The sequence below is a fragment of the Tamandua tetradactyla genome, chromosome 14 (assembly GCF_023851605.1).
Source record: "Tamandua tetradactyla isolate mTamTet1 chromosome 14, mTamTet1.pri, whole genome shotgun sequence".
Lineage (NCBI taxonomy): Eukaryota > Metazoa > Chordata > Mammalia > Pilosa > Myrmecophagidae > Tamandua > Tamandua tetradactyla.
In genome coordinates, this window is record NC_135340.1 from 78,844,013 (window position 1) to 78,858,340 (window position 14,328).

Genomic DNA, 14,328 nt, shown 5'->3' on the forward strand with positions numbered 1-14,328 from the left:
GGGAAATGTAAATCGTATCTGTAACTCACGATTTAATTGGCAAGAGTTTTGATCTGGTTTTACTTTATGAAGTACAGGAAAATGATACTCCATCAGAGCATTTCTATTTAATTAATTCTGGTTCAATATGCTAGCAGTTCTAGATACTTGGGCTTACAGAAGGTAGAGCATTGTATTTACTATGCACATCCATGCTATTTTCTCTAATAAATTCTGGTTCAGCCCTTTCTTCTGTTTGTCATTTCTGCTGTTTGCAGTGTATTTTAAAATTTATGTTAACATCTATCTTTGCTCTGCCTCTTTTCAGTACATCTGGTTTATTGCCAGATCCCCTCCCCACATTCATTCCTTTGTCAAGTCTGTCTCTTAATATGGTTCCTTTCAGCCTGAGCCCCCTGATAGTAGGATCATTCTGTGGAGGTAGATTGAACTATAAAAACCTGGATTGATTATTGGCCTTCCCGGTTGTTAATGCATATTCATTTAGTTAACCCATAAATCAAACTGCTGATATGGGTACATTCGGATTTCATTATTTCTTTTTGCCTTGAGATCTTCTGGGTTGCTCCTTAAAAAAAAAAAGGAAATCTAGTTTAAGAAAATCTGAAATAAAGAACAGAGGAGGTTTTAAACAGCGAAATCTTCATTGCAGCCTTATTTATAATTTGAGAATTTGCAAGTAGCTGATATACACAAATCAAAGATACAGCCAAGTAAATTATGGGTCTTTGCATTGCAATATTATATATCCATTAAAAACAATGTTTTTAAAGAGCTTGCAGTATTACGGGAAGTAATTATGATGTAATTAGAATGGGGAAAATGTTAGGATATAGAATAATATAGAGTGTCATCTCAATGACCTAAAATTTGCATAAGGACTAGGAGAAGATGTATCAAAACATCGATAGTGCTGGTCCTTGGGTGGGGTAACGGGGTGGGCCGTAGAAGTCTGGATTCAGACAGACCTAGATTGAAAACTCTCGTTCTTCCTGTGTTTGCCTGTTATTCATCAGACATAACCTCTCTGAAGCCTGATTTATCCGGGGCAAATAGGGTTAATAAGAACACCATTATTAATAATAAATGTTCCAGCCATTTTAGTGTTCTCCTAAAACAACACTTCATTTCTTCATGTTTCCTTTGGTTTTAATAGGCACACGTTAGGATCAGCAGAGCCCTAGCCCACGGTCTCTGCTGATGGACTCTAACTCCTTTGCATGGAATTAGGTGGATGATTCAGTGACTTGACCCATCAAATGTGCTTAGAATCAGTCCCAGGCACATACTTAGTTATAAATGTTATCTGCTATTATTATTTATTTAAAATTAAAAAACATATGCATTTATTAATTATTATTACTACTTACATGCAGGAGAATGGGGGAAATTACATCAAGGATTTATATTCCTGTAGACAGCTGATCTTGGTGATTTCTCAGTCTGGAATCAGTATACTACAAGCTACAGTTTAACTGAAACATTCAAAATTTTAAATATAAAATGGGATAATCTAGAATGAATGGGCATAGGAAATAGGGATCCTTTGGAGAACCTAATCTAGTGTGAGAATGCTGGATGTGGTCCTCTGAAGGTGTGCTGCTAGGCTCTAAGTCTCCAGAAATGTAGAATTTAGTCAAGTTCCTTGGTTTATTTCAGTTCTCAAAATAGAGCCCAGATTTTTAGGTTGGTCTCTAACAGAAAATACCCCTCTGATTTGTGGTGAATGGATTAATACAAAAGAAGGGACCAGAATGCGTTTTGTTTTAATTTAAAAAAATAAATAAAGGTTTTACTTAGAAGTGTTCAGAATGTCAACAAAACAGCTGCAAATTTTTTTTTCAATTGCACAATGCTACTCAGTTAACAGAACAATGATTGTTTTGGATAGGCTGCATCAGAGACAACTGAAGATGAAAAAACTATAATCCATAGATAGATAGATATAGATGGATAGAGAAAGAGAGATAGAGAGAGAGAGATAAAGTCTGAATCCAGATTTTCATGCCCCACCGTCCTCACCCCACCCCAGGGTAAGCACTACTTACATTTTGATGCATTTCCTTCTAGTCCTGCTTTAAACTTCCATTCCAATTTACAATCCCTGTATTGTACCAGGCAAGGTTAGTGGTTTGAAAAGACCACCAGGACAGGGCTGTCTAAAGACACATTCAGTGGTGTGTTAACTGTACAAAAAAAAGACACAATGCAGTTTAAAAGCACATCTTACCCTTCAGTTTTTTTCTGTAGAAGGAATGAATTGTGTGCAGGAGAGTTAACTGCTTTCTAGACAAGGAGAAAAACTGCATTAGAACCAACTCACTTGTCACCGTCTTCATGTTCCTCCTCATTGTCATCTTCCTCATCTTTTTCATCTCCCTCCTCCTTTTTCTTTTTCTTGCTTTTTTCAGACTTGATGACTCTTTTTTTTTTTTTTAGCTGCATTGGCTCTCCTTTAGCCCATATGCATATTCTTTTTGTATTTCTCCTTCAGCTTACCAGCCTTTTCATAGTCCTGCTTGCCATTTGCAGCGGTATTATTCCACGCCTCTCCCACTTTCTTTGCATCATCACCAATGGATAGGCCAGGGTGTTCACCTTTGATTTGGGGGTGATTTTCAAAACAAAACAAAACAAGAAGGCCAAAGGAGGCCTCTTGGGTGCATTGGGGTCCTTGAACTTCTTTTTTATTTCCTTTTTAGGAGGAATATAGGTTTTCATTTTTCTTTCTTATTGGGTTTTTGTCTGCCTTGACCATGTCTTCAGATGTTCCTTTCTCTTCAGCAGACATGGTCTTCCACCTCTCAAGCACTTCTTAGAAAGCTCTGAACAGTTGACTGAAGCATCTGTGGACTTCTTCCTGGGCTCTTCTCAGCAAGTTTGCACAAAGAATGCATATGATGACATTTTGCCTCTCGGCTTCTTAGGGTCTCCTATGTCCATGTATGGCTGTTTTTTGTCTGCGATGCATTCGCCTAGTGCCCGCCTGGCTCACACTTGCTCTGGCACTGTCTCTGTGGAGCTCAGTGTTCTGCAGAGGCTGTGAGAGCAGGAACGAGATGCCAGCCTCCTTACTTTCTCTGCTCTGTAGACCAGAATGCATTTTTAATTTTCTTTTTTTTTCCTCAAAATTCCTCCTTGCCAAAACCCTGCAGTCTGCCCGTGTGAGTGATTTATGATGTTGTGAGTGTGCTGCTTTTTGAGTCACTGCTTGGAGGCTGGTGGTGAAGATCCTTTCAGTGACAGGAAGCACTTAGGGAGTGGGGGATTTCTCCAGTTTCTCATATGAAAACAAACATGAAAATGGAGGTTTGCGTGCCACTTCACAGTCCAAATTCACTCTGCTTTAGCAGATATTCTTCATTCGGGGCTACGCTATCTTACCATCAAATTTGGCATGACAGAGGGGACTTGAAAAGGAACTTGTATGCAGTTCTTTTCACACATTCTTCTGGGTTTGACTTGGGAAATACTGGTGTTTTGCAAGGTCATTTTCCAATAAAGCTCTATTTTTTTTTTTTTTTTTAGAAAAAAGCTAGTGTATCTGTAACTGTCACAATAGTGTATTCCTTAATGACAAAATTTATGTTTATCAACCTCAGGAATAGCCTAAAGAATCTGCTTTCCTGGAATCTTATAGACGTGTCACCAGGGCTCACATTAAGAAACCAAATAATAGGATGAGTTTATGTCCAGTTATCCAGATGAATGATAAATAATCTCATCTTTTTCCTGGTCTTGACCTCCGCTTTTATTTTTTCTTGTCCCTGACTTTTTATGTTTTTTTTTATATCTGTTTTTGTAAACTGGTCCTACTCATTTGAATGAGTAAGGGTATAAAAGAATTCAAAATCTGAGTTCAATTTGGAGCATTGTTCCTTTTTTAACTTGTAAGAGGAGGAAAATAGAAGGAGTGGCAGGTAGTCTCCAAGAAAAGTAAGATATGTGATTTATGCAGCTCCTGGCAACTGTACATGAGTGATGACATTGTTGGAAGAACCAAAGCAGACTTTCTTAGGGGCCAACAGAAAATGACAATATATTCCACACACATGCCAGAAATTCACTTATCCTTCTGAATTCTCTGTCCTTATCTGTAAAATGGGGTTACAAAAAAAAAAGAAAAAATCTAGTTTACTTTCTAGCCTGATGAGCACATCAAATGAAAAGATATATGTAAAAGTGCCAGGGTGCTTTTCAAGTGTTAAATGAATATTAGGTGATAGTCTCTCATGTTTGTTTCTGTAGTGACTTCAGCCCAGGAGGGCCGATGTTGGAACCAGGGCCACAGATGAGTGTGTTGAGGAGAGAGTCCCTGCTGGCTAGGATGAGTTTGAAAGAATAGTTTAGAAGACAGCTTGATCGTGGGTCTTGAAGGGTGAGTAACAGTGAGGAGGGTGGTTAATTTCAGAGGTAGCCCACACAGGCTAAAATACTTGTGGCAGTTTTGCAAGGATTATAAACACATCAGTTTAGTTGTTCTTATCATATAAATGGGAAAAGAGTTGTAGATAGATGAGGCTGTGTGACAGAGGGGGCTCCCTGACCCTTGGACTGAAGAGTTTGACTATAATTGCCCATACATTTCAAAATGCTGTGTGCATTAAAAAATCAGCTCTAAGCAAAATTGTAAAGTAGAGAAGTGCACACGTGTCTGGTCTCCTTCCTTTCAGCAGGTCTTCTCTCCCCACTTCCTGCTCCCTGCCTTCTCTTGGCACTTCCAAGGTTCTGGAGTGGTCTACAGTACACTACTCTTCCCTCTTCAGAATTTCTTGTTGATCACAACTCATCTTTAATAAAGGGTAGCTCTTAGCTAATTTGTCTGAAAGGTTCTGAAACTTATTGTTCTAACATAGTGATAGGTGATAAAGGCAATATCTACTTTTTTAGTAAGGTTTAAGTGGGAACAAATCTTTATGACTGAACAATATACTCAATGATGAAATTTCAGGTACCAGAGCCAGGCTGAAGTAATAGTTCTTTTGGGTTGGGAGGGTAAGTCAGAGGGATCCTTGGAGATATCTAATCATATCATTGCATAGCTTTTTCTGTTCATTGTGGAGGTGTGGAAAGGTCTGATATGTTTTCCTGCAGTGTGTGACCTGCTAAAGGTCTCGTTATCTAAAAGTTGTAGTTTCCTCATCTGAGAATGGAAAACAATATCAAAGGTCTTTTCCCGTCATTCTGTATTCTGTATTACAGGTATTCTCTTTGGGTGCTGATTTGCCTTCTCATTTATGCATTAAATATGCATTGAGTCCTTCTCTGTGTCATGTACTTATATGATGTGCCATGCACGTGATCCCTACCCTTGCAGAGCTTCCAACCCCAGAATTATTTGGCTTTGGTTTTATTCTGAGTTTGTCATTTGCCAAGATAGAGAACTTCATTTTGTAAGCTGTCAAAGTAAGTTTCTGTATGGTAAGACTGGAGTAGGGTGTTGAGAGGTGGAAATAATTTGGTGTGATGGGCATTTGCCTTCTGTTAATCTTCTGATGATTAATTTTTTAAAAAAATCTGCTTAAAACTACCCATGGATTAGATGTGAATTCCACAAGCATTTATTAAGCATCTACTGTGTGCTGGATGCCATGACTGGACTTCATAATTCAAAGGTGACTCTAATGCTGCAGTTCCTGCTCTCAAGAGTCCAGTGGGGGAGAAGGATCTCTAATGGCAAATCTGTCCTCGAAGCCAGTGTGTGGATCTCATTGCTGGTGTATTGGCAACAGGCAAGAATACCCAGTAGTGGCCCTGTGGGCTAAGGAATTTTTATTGACCTGCCTGGCATGCTGCTCAGTTCATACTAGTGTGGGTGGTTAATCATTTCTCCTGTGCTCTAATACTTGACTTTCTAATAAGGTGGTTATTTCTAGTTGAAGTATTCAACAATAGTCCTGGCCTCTTTAGCTACTGTGAAAGAGGGGAGTGATCCTAGTGTGAATCTTCTCTGGTTTTCTGTACTCTTTACTCTAGCTGCAAAGGGCAGCATGGCCATCCTCGTCCTTTTCTAAGTGAGATGCTAGCACCATTTAAAATTCACATCAGCTATGTTTACTTGCGGGTTTCCCTGAGTTTAATATTAGATGTAGCTCTCAGAAGGTGTGGATGTTGGAGTCTAGGCTAAGGCTATTCAGGCTCTGCTTTCTGGGAAAAATTATTAAAGAAGGACTAGCCACTTCCTGAGAATGTGGCTTTCTGGTAAAGCTAGACTGGAAATGAGACCAAAAGGAGACATCCTGCTTACTCCACTCCTCTCCCCTGTTTGAATTAAAGAGAGCTGGCACCTGGTAGAGGGTTGTCCTGACACACTTTCCTAGATGCTGACAGAGAAGACACCTCTGTGTACCCAGTCTGCTCCCCATATGGTGTCTGAATGTTCAAGATGATTCCCAGTATATCTAAGCAAGGCAGGTGAAAACCTGGCCTTTACTTTTGAGGCCCCTCTGGGTGGCTGTGCCCCAGTGCGTGATAGGTTTTTACCTTTCAGATCGGCTACTTTCTCCCTCGACTGCTGAGGAGCAGGTAAAGGGTGGAGAAAAGGCTTTCTGTCTCTCTCCTTTGCGTTTCTTTGAGAGAACAGAATTGTTCACAAGGGGTTGAGATGAAAATGTAAATTAGTAATAGCTTTGAACGTACCCACATTTTGCATTGACATTCAGTTATGTGATGCATGCTGTATATTAACTTCTGAGAGGAGAACAGATAATAAGAAGGTAGAGTATTGGGGTTGATGGTACAGCCGTCCCCAGTTAGGTGCAGTGTTGTCCAGTGGGTCAAAGTGGAGAGTCATCGATTGAAGGTACAAAGAGATCTGGGGAATTGTGGTCAGTTTTCCTGGGAGATCCAGGACTCCACTGAGACATGGTGACTCAACCTGGCACAATACCCTTACTCTATAGGCCTCAAGGCTGCTATAGCTTATCCCAGAGCAGAATCTATTGACAAATCCCAGGGCAGGAACCCATCGTGATACCTGTCTTGCTCCCAGAGAGCGTATGTTGTATGAGTTAATAAGGATGAACATAAGAGTTGTATAGAACAAATTTATAGAGTTACTAGATGGCGAGCTTACTATAGATAGCACTCTTGCCTATTTTTGCTCCCTAATACTTTTTTTTTTTGTATTTTGTGTGGTGGAGTCACATTTCATTATTTTCCCATGTGACTATCACGGTATTGCAGCACCATTTGTTGAATTTTTTGTTTGTTTGTTTTTGTTGGTTTCTTTGTTTGTTTGTTTGGAAAGTGCACGGACCAGGAATCGAACCCCAGTTTCCCGCATGGCATGCAAGAATTCTACCACTGAACTATCCTCGCAACCCCTCCCCAATGCTTTTGTAATGCCTGGAACATAAAAGATGCAAAATAAACAGTAAAACAGATTTGACAGCTGAATACACACTGCTCCCAGTGTTTCTCCAATCCCCACGATAAATAGTAGTAATATCAAACACTTACTTAGCACCTTCTGTGTACCTTTGCCGTATATTAGTTCATATAATTCTCCAACAGCCTAATGGGTAGATCTATTATTGTCCCCATTTTACAGAGGAGGAAGAGAAGGCAGATTGTGCTTAGTAACCATCACAAGGTCACTCCCTGGTAAAACAGGGGTGGAACTGGAACACCTTGTGGCCCTCACTTATCAGGGCAGGTATCCAAGGGGTGGTTGCTTATCCTGACCAGTGATGGCCATTTGTTTCTCAGAGGAAGAGGCTGGGCTGGAGCTGGGCTTGTTTGTCCCTGGCTGCGCCAGACTTAACTTGGGCACCTGTACTACTGCCATCATCCTGGGCTGCTTACAACTCCCTGGGACTGAAAGGATTTTATTTCAAAATGTGGATGTCTGGGTTTTACCACTGGTTCAATTGGCTCCTCACTGGTTTCATTGGCTCCTTGTGAAGGATGCCACACAAGGAGGGTTTTTGTGTTGGCCCAGGTAACATTCAAATATATAACCAGGCCAAAATGATCAGATATTATGAAAAGAGAAGAGATTATGAAAATGAAGAATAATGCCTTTTTAATGAATTTATGCCCTACCTTTTTTTTTTTCCATTTACCCAACTTATTTTACTCTTTGACCCCCCCTATAATTTATTTATTTTTTATCCATATATTTTTACTCATCTGCCCATACCCTGGATAATAGGAGCAATAAACCCAAGGTTTTCACAATTCCACAGTCACGTTATAAAATCTGTGTCATTATACAATCATCTTCAAGAATCAAGGCTACTGGAATACAGATCAACTATTTCAGGTGCTTCCCTCTAACTATTCCAATATACCACAAACTATAAAAAGAGATATCTATATAGTGCACAAGAATAACCTCCAGGATAACCTCTTGACTCTGCTTGAAATCTCTCAGCCACTGAAACTTTGTTTGTCTCATTTCTCTCTTCCCCTTTTTGATCAAAAAGACTTTCTTAATTCCTTGATGCTGGGTCCCGGCTCATCCTGGGAATTCTATCCCACATTGCCAGGGAGATTTACACCCCTGGGAATTATGTCTCACATAGTGGGGGAGAGCAGTGAGTTCACCTACCGAGTCAGCTTAGAGAGAGAGAGAGGCCATGTCTGAACAACAAAAGAGGTTCTTTGGGGGTGACTCTTAGGCCTAATTTTAAGAAGGCTTAGTCGATCCTTTGCAGGAATAAGTTTCATAGGGTGGACCCCAAGATCGAGGTCTTGGGCTATTGATTTGGTTGTCCCCACTGCTTGTAAGAATATCAGAAATTTTCCAAATGGGAAGTTGAGTATTTCTTCCTTTCTCTCCAGCCCCCCAAGGGGACTTTGCAGATACATCTTTATTCACTGACCATATTACTCTGGGATACATTGGGCCATCACACTAACTTGGAGAAACCAGCAAAATCTCACACCCTTTTCAAGATTCCGTGTCCTTATCATACCCTGTCTTTTTGCAAAAAAAAAAAAAAAAAGAACAAAGATCCAATAAGATTGTATTATAAAACTAGGGAAGTGAAGAGAATCATAAATAAGAGACAGGGATTAAACTATAGCAAGACTGGAAGAAACTACACAAATTTGGAAGTGATCTTTTTTGCAGCCGAACCAGCAAAGAAATCCTGATCAGCAACCCTAGACTCAAGAGTCTGAACCATTAAGAGCCTGGAGATGCAGGGATCAGCATAGGGGTGAGGTTACAGAAAAGCAGAGATGAGTGTCAGTGCAGGCTGTACCAATGCTGTGATGCCCTGAAAACGTCACTAAGGAGGAGGGTGGTTAATTCTTTTTCCAGGTATGTTCTCCAAGCTGCCCCATTTTTCAGGGCTTTAGTGGATGTTAAGTGAGACATCTCCCAAATGTTAAAAAACATACCCTTTTTTAGTTGGCATTTCTTGGTTGCTATATGCTTTCATTTCATTTTAGTTTTGCCAAAGGATAATTCAAACAGATGTCCATTTTGCAAGCATCTCACCTGTTGTGAATGGTTCTAGAAACAGCTTAGCAGCGTGATATGAAGTCGCCATGTACTTTTATTTCAGACCTCATTGACATTTTCCTGTGTGGATGACCATCTCGAATAATAAGGAAAAAAAATATTTTGCTTTAAAAAGCATTTTATAGTTTATAAAGCATTTTTTGCTTTTATGCATTTTTGCATGATTTGTATCGTGTAATATTCTCATGAAGTAAATTGTTAGTCTTGTTTCCTGCTTGGGAAAATTGAGTCATAATAAAATGGGGAACCAAGAGTAAGAAGAAGAAACTGGCACCTTTTAGTCTTAGACCAGGGTGTAGTACTCTCTGAGAATGATGAGTTTATTTATTTTGATTGTATTTTTATGTATTTATTTTTGTATAATGTGTTCCCATGTGGTAATATTGATGCTTTTCGCGGTACTTGTTTTTGGGTGGTAGGAAAGTTGAGAGTGTGAATCCCGTAATGCACTTCTGGCATTTCTAGTCCTGTTCAACACCTACCCCGGACTAAGATCCCTGTCCCCGTTGGGTAGGCTCTGTCATGAGGTGCTAGGGTCAGGAGACAAGGGATCTGATGGGAATAGTTGGCCAAGAATCATGTGTTTTTTTGGGAAAGTTCCTTTCATGGGAGCTGATTGTTTCCTACCCTGTGAAGGGCAGAAAGGGGAAGTAGTGGGCTCAGAGGTCCAAGAGATCATGAGGCCTGAGATTGACCCTGGACCTCGGACTCCTCAACCAGTGCTCTTTCTGGGAAACATGACTTCCTGAACCGTCCCCTCTCAAATAAACCTAGACAGCGACACCATGGGCTGGGCCCAGAATCGAGATCCTGTGTGGTAAGGCATGTCTCCCTAGTTTTCCTGGGACCGTCTCTAGGCCATAAAAAGGTAGAAATCATTTCTGTGTAGATACTTGTATATGGAGTTTGTAGCATATGGGTGATGCATTTTGGTGATGGTAGTGTAGTGGTAGCAGGGGTGTGACTTCAAAAGCTTTAGTCAGCCTGTTCCTATGTCCCTTCCCCACAGGCCTCCTCAGGAGAGGGGTCTGAAGCTGCTACTGCAGCCAGACACCGACCCCACCCCTCCACTGAACTCTAATGTCTATTAAAAGACATTTCAGTGTTGTCAGATTCAAGTCCTTATTTTATCTGACCTAGGATCATCCTTTAGCCTAGCTGACTCCTCTTTCCTGCTTGGTGTACTTTCTTCCAGAACCTACCCTCTCTTGGGTCTCTTCTCTCCTTTGTTCATTCCCTAGGTGGCCTTTCTAGTGCCAAGGATTTAAATATGATGATTTCATCTCCATCTTTGCCTATAACCTTCTAGCTCCCCACTTAATTCATCCTACACAAATTTACACTGCTCACACCCAAACCTGTTCCTCTAGCAGTCTTCTCCACCTCAGCCAATGACTTCTTCATTTTCCCTCTTATTTTGGATAAATACTTCCCTTGACTGTCACATATTTTCTGCTTCTTTCTTTCCTTTCAGCTTTCTAATTCTGTGTGGCGTTTTCCCCTGGCCTCCTTGTTGATTCTGCTCTGCCCTGAGAGCCATCTTCATCTCCCTACTCTTGCAGTCTTTCTTTGCCCCTTTCTCCTTGTCTCCTCTGTATCTTTACTTCCTTCTGAGCTCTTCTGGTTATGGTCCTGCTTTTACATTCTGCTTTTGGCCCCTTGTCATGGCTCCACTTTTCCTTTTCATTGAATCTCTCTGCATTGCTGGAAGGACCATGCATTTCTCTTCAGAAAGCCCCGTATTTTAGCCTGGAAAGTGTAGCCTTCACATAGTGCCACCTACACTGCTTCCTATTCCAAGGAACAGAAGGATTGACCATCCCATCCTTGCTGGTGCATCCTGTACACAGCATCCATGATGACACTGAGTTCTAGTAGCTTCTCCACTGACTGTCTCCACCAGCCACACTTACGGATCTCAGTGGTTCAGGAATCCCCTAATTGCCACCAGCCTCAGGGGACAAACCAGTGCATGGAGCAATCTGCATCATAGCAAATTTGTCAGTTTGTCTCTAGAATTTACATTTTATTTCCCCATGTTAGGTAGTTAGTTAAATATGCTTATAAAAAGAGGTGTGGGAAGCTGTGTGTATATCGTTCTAAAAGTCATGAATATTGTAGGTGGAAATTGTCAGATGTTTTGAACTCCTGCCTTGTCAGCAATCCAACCACTACCCGAACTGTAGTAAATTAATTCAGTTTTGGGAGATGCCCAGTGGACACTGCTGTTGTTTGTTGAACTGTGTGTTCTTGACATTTCTCAAATAAAAAATATTTCCACAGACAAAACTCATTCAGAATGTTACCAGAGGTCAGAATGACCTTAAAGTTGGATAGCCTGAACAGTTGCTTCATGAAACTGTTTGTAAACCTTGCCCTGGACATCAGAATATTCATTTTAAAATGCCTTCTGTGCCCAAATGACCCAGTTACCTGTCTGTAGGGAGCCAACAGTCAAATGAGGAGTGAAGCCAAGACCCTAGAGGCACCCATTTAGTAGTCTAGGGCCAGATCAGCCTGTTGTCCTCTCTGCCTTTTGACTACCTACTGCTTCTTAGCACTTGTGTTCATAAGTGGGAAAGAGGAGTAATGGGAGCTGGGGTCCAGGTTTACTACCTGTCTTATCTCCATTAACAGACAAGAAAGCTGTAGGACCTTCCCATGGATTTATGTTTTCTGTGCCGCATCAAAGATTCTCTGGGCTGCTAACTGTGCAGTGCCTTGTTAATAGACAGCCAGTTAAGTCTGTGAGGGTTTTTCAGGCTCAAGGAAAATGAGCAGTGAACTTTTTTTTGCCTCCCGCTTGTGCCCAAGACATGCGTTTGATAGAAACTGGCTTGGGTTGGGCCATGGGGTGGGGTACATTTTCTGGCTGTGAAATAGAATAGCTACGTGAAATAAACCATGTGCCTACCTCAGAGGAAATGTGCTAAATTGTTGGACTTCCATTTTAAAAATAAGGCACTTATAAAATAGTTCAAACCCAGCCTAAATCTATGTATTTTCTAAAACCATTACTGGAAGAGAAGCAAAATCTCCTAGTAATTTGTCTGAACTAAGTAAAAATTGAACGATGTCTTTTACTTAAGAGACTCCCAAAGAGTATGATGCTGTCTGAAGTATTTGGTGTTTACAGTTTGCTCACTTTGGCCTTATCTGTGATGACTGTATATTGTCCTAGATTCACTTCTTTCATGAATTATGAAGGGCTAATACTTTATTTGTGGGGAAATTGAGGCACAGAGTGGCCAAAGAGACTTGTTCACATTTACACATTCTCTTAGTGATGGAACCGGGCCTATCTTCTGGTACATGGTATGATGGAGCTTTCTGGGGAACAGAGAAGGGGAAATTCATGATTCTTTCCCCTCATCCCCACACCTACCCTGGAGTTGGCGGGGAACGGGCCCAGGGGTGCTGTGACTACAGACAGAGTATCTTCAGGAGACAGCCATGGATATCCATAGCTTGTGACTCTCACCTTAAGGATGTTAACCTGGGAAATTCCACTCCACAGGACCCCCTTCCTGAAACCCAAAGTAGGAGGGGAGGACAGTTGAAAGGGAGGTTTGGTGAACATCTGTGACTCTGCCTTCCCAGAGGGTTCTCCTTGCCACACTGTGATAATGTTAGCCCTTAGACTGTAGGCTGTCATCTTACTTTTAAAGCCTATTTAAAAATCTTTAAGCCTACTTTTTAAAACTTTTTTTTATTGTATAATATAACATATATACAAAGCAAAGAAAGAAAAGAGCAATAGTTTTCAAAGCACTCTTCAACAAGTAGTTACAGGACAGGTAAGTCCCAGAGTTTGTCATGGGCTACCATACCATCATCTCAGATTTTTCATTCTAACTGCTCCAAAATATTGGAGGATAGAAGGAATAAATATTTCTTTATCATCACAATCGACTTTTTTCTTCTTTTTTTGTGAAAAATAACATATATACACAAAAGCAGTAAATTTCAAAGCACATCACAATAATTGGTGGTTGTTCTAGTTTGCTAGCTGCCGGAATGCAATATACCAGAGACGGAATGGCTTTTAACAAGAGGTAATTTAATGAGTTGCTAGTTTACAGTTCTACGGCTGAGAAAATGTCCCAATTAAAACAAATCTATAGAAATGTCCAATCAAAGGCATCCAGGGCAAGATACCTTGGTTCAAGAAGATCGATGAAGTTCAGGGTTTCTCTCTCAAGTGAGAAGGCACATGGCGAACACAGTCAGGGCTCCTCTCTCATCTGGAAGGGCACATGGCGAACACGACGTCATCTGCTAGCTTCTTCTCCTGGCTTCCTGTTCCATGAAGCTCCCCGGGAGGCGTTTTCCTTCTTCATCTCCAAAGATCACTGGCTGGTGGACTCTCTGCTTCGTGGTGCTGCAGCATTCTCTACTCTCTCTGAATCTCTCATTCTCCTCTTTTATAGGACTTCAGAAACTAATCAAGACCCACTCAAATGGGTGGAGACATGTCATCCCCTAATCCAGTTTAACAACCACTCTTGACTAAATCACATCAACCAGGGAGATGATCTCATTGCAGTTTTAAATATACAGTATTGAATAGGGATTATTCTACCTTTAAGAAATGAGATTTATATTAAAACATGGCTTTTCTTAGGGGGCATACTTCCTTTCAAACCAGCACAGTTGTAAAACAGATTTCAGAGTTTTGTATGGGTTATAATTTCACAATTTTAGTTTTGTACTTCTAGCTGCTCTAAGATACTGGAGACTAAAAGTAATATCAATATGATTCAGCAATCCTATGTGTTTGCTAAACCCTACCTTGTCTGTATAACTCCACTATCATCTTTGATCTTTCTATCCCATTCTTGAAGCCTACTATT

At 40.7% G+C, this 14,328-nt stretch overlaps 1 protein-coding gene across 11 annotated transcripts in view; it reads left to right on the plus strand.

Moving 5' to 3' along the window:
* TLN2 (talin 2) overlaps window positions 1–14,328 on the plus strand; it is a 491,250-nt gene that overhangs the window by 257,780 nt on the left and 219,142 nt on the right. For 2 of the 11 annotated variants that reach the window (XM_077128096.1, XM_077128102.1), the window contains exon 3: window positions 4,249–4,378. The exons of the other annotated variants lie outside the window; for them this stretch is intronic. The gene's annotated coding sequence lies outside the window, so the exon portion shown is untranslated. The remainder of the gene's footprint in view (window positions 1–4,248; window positions 4,379–14,328) is intronic. 11 annotated transcript variants of the gene reach the window in all.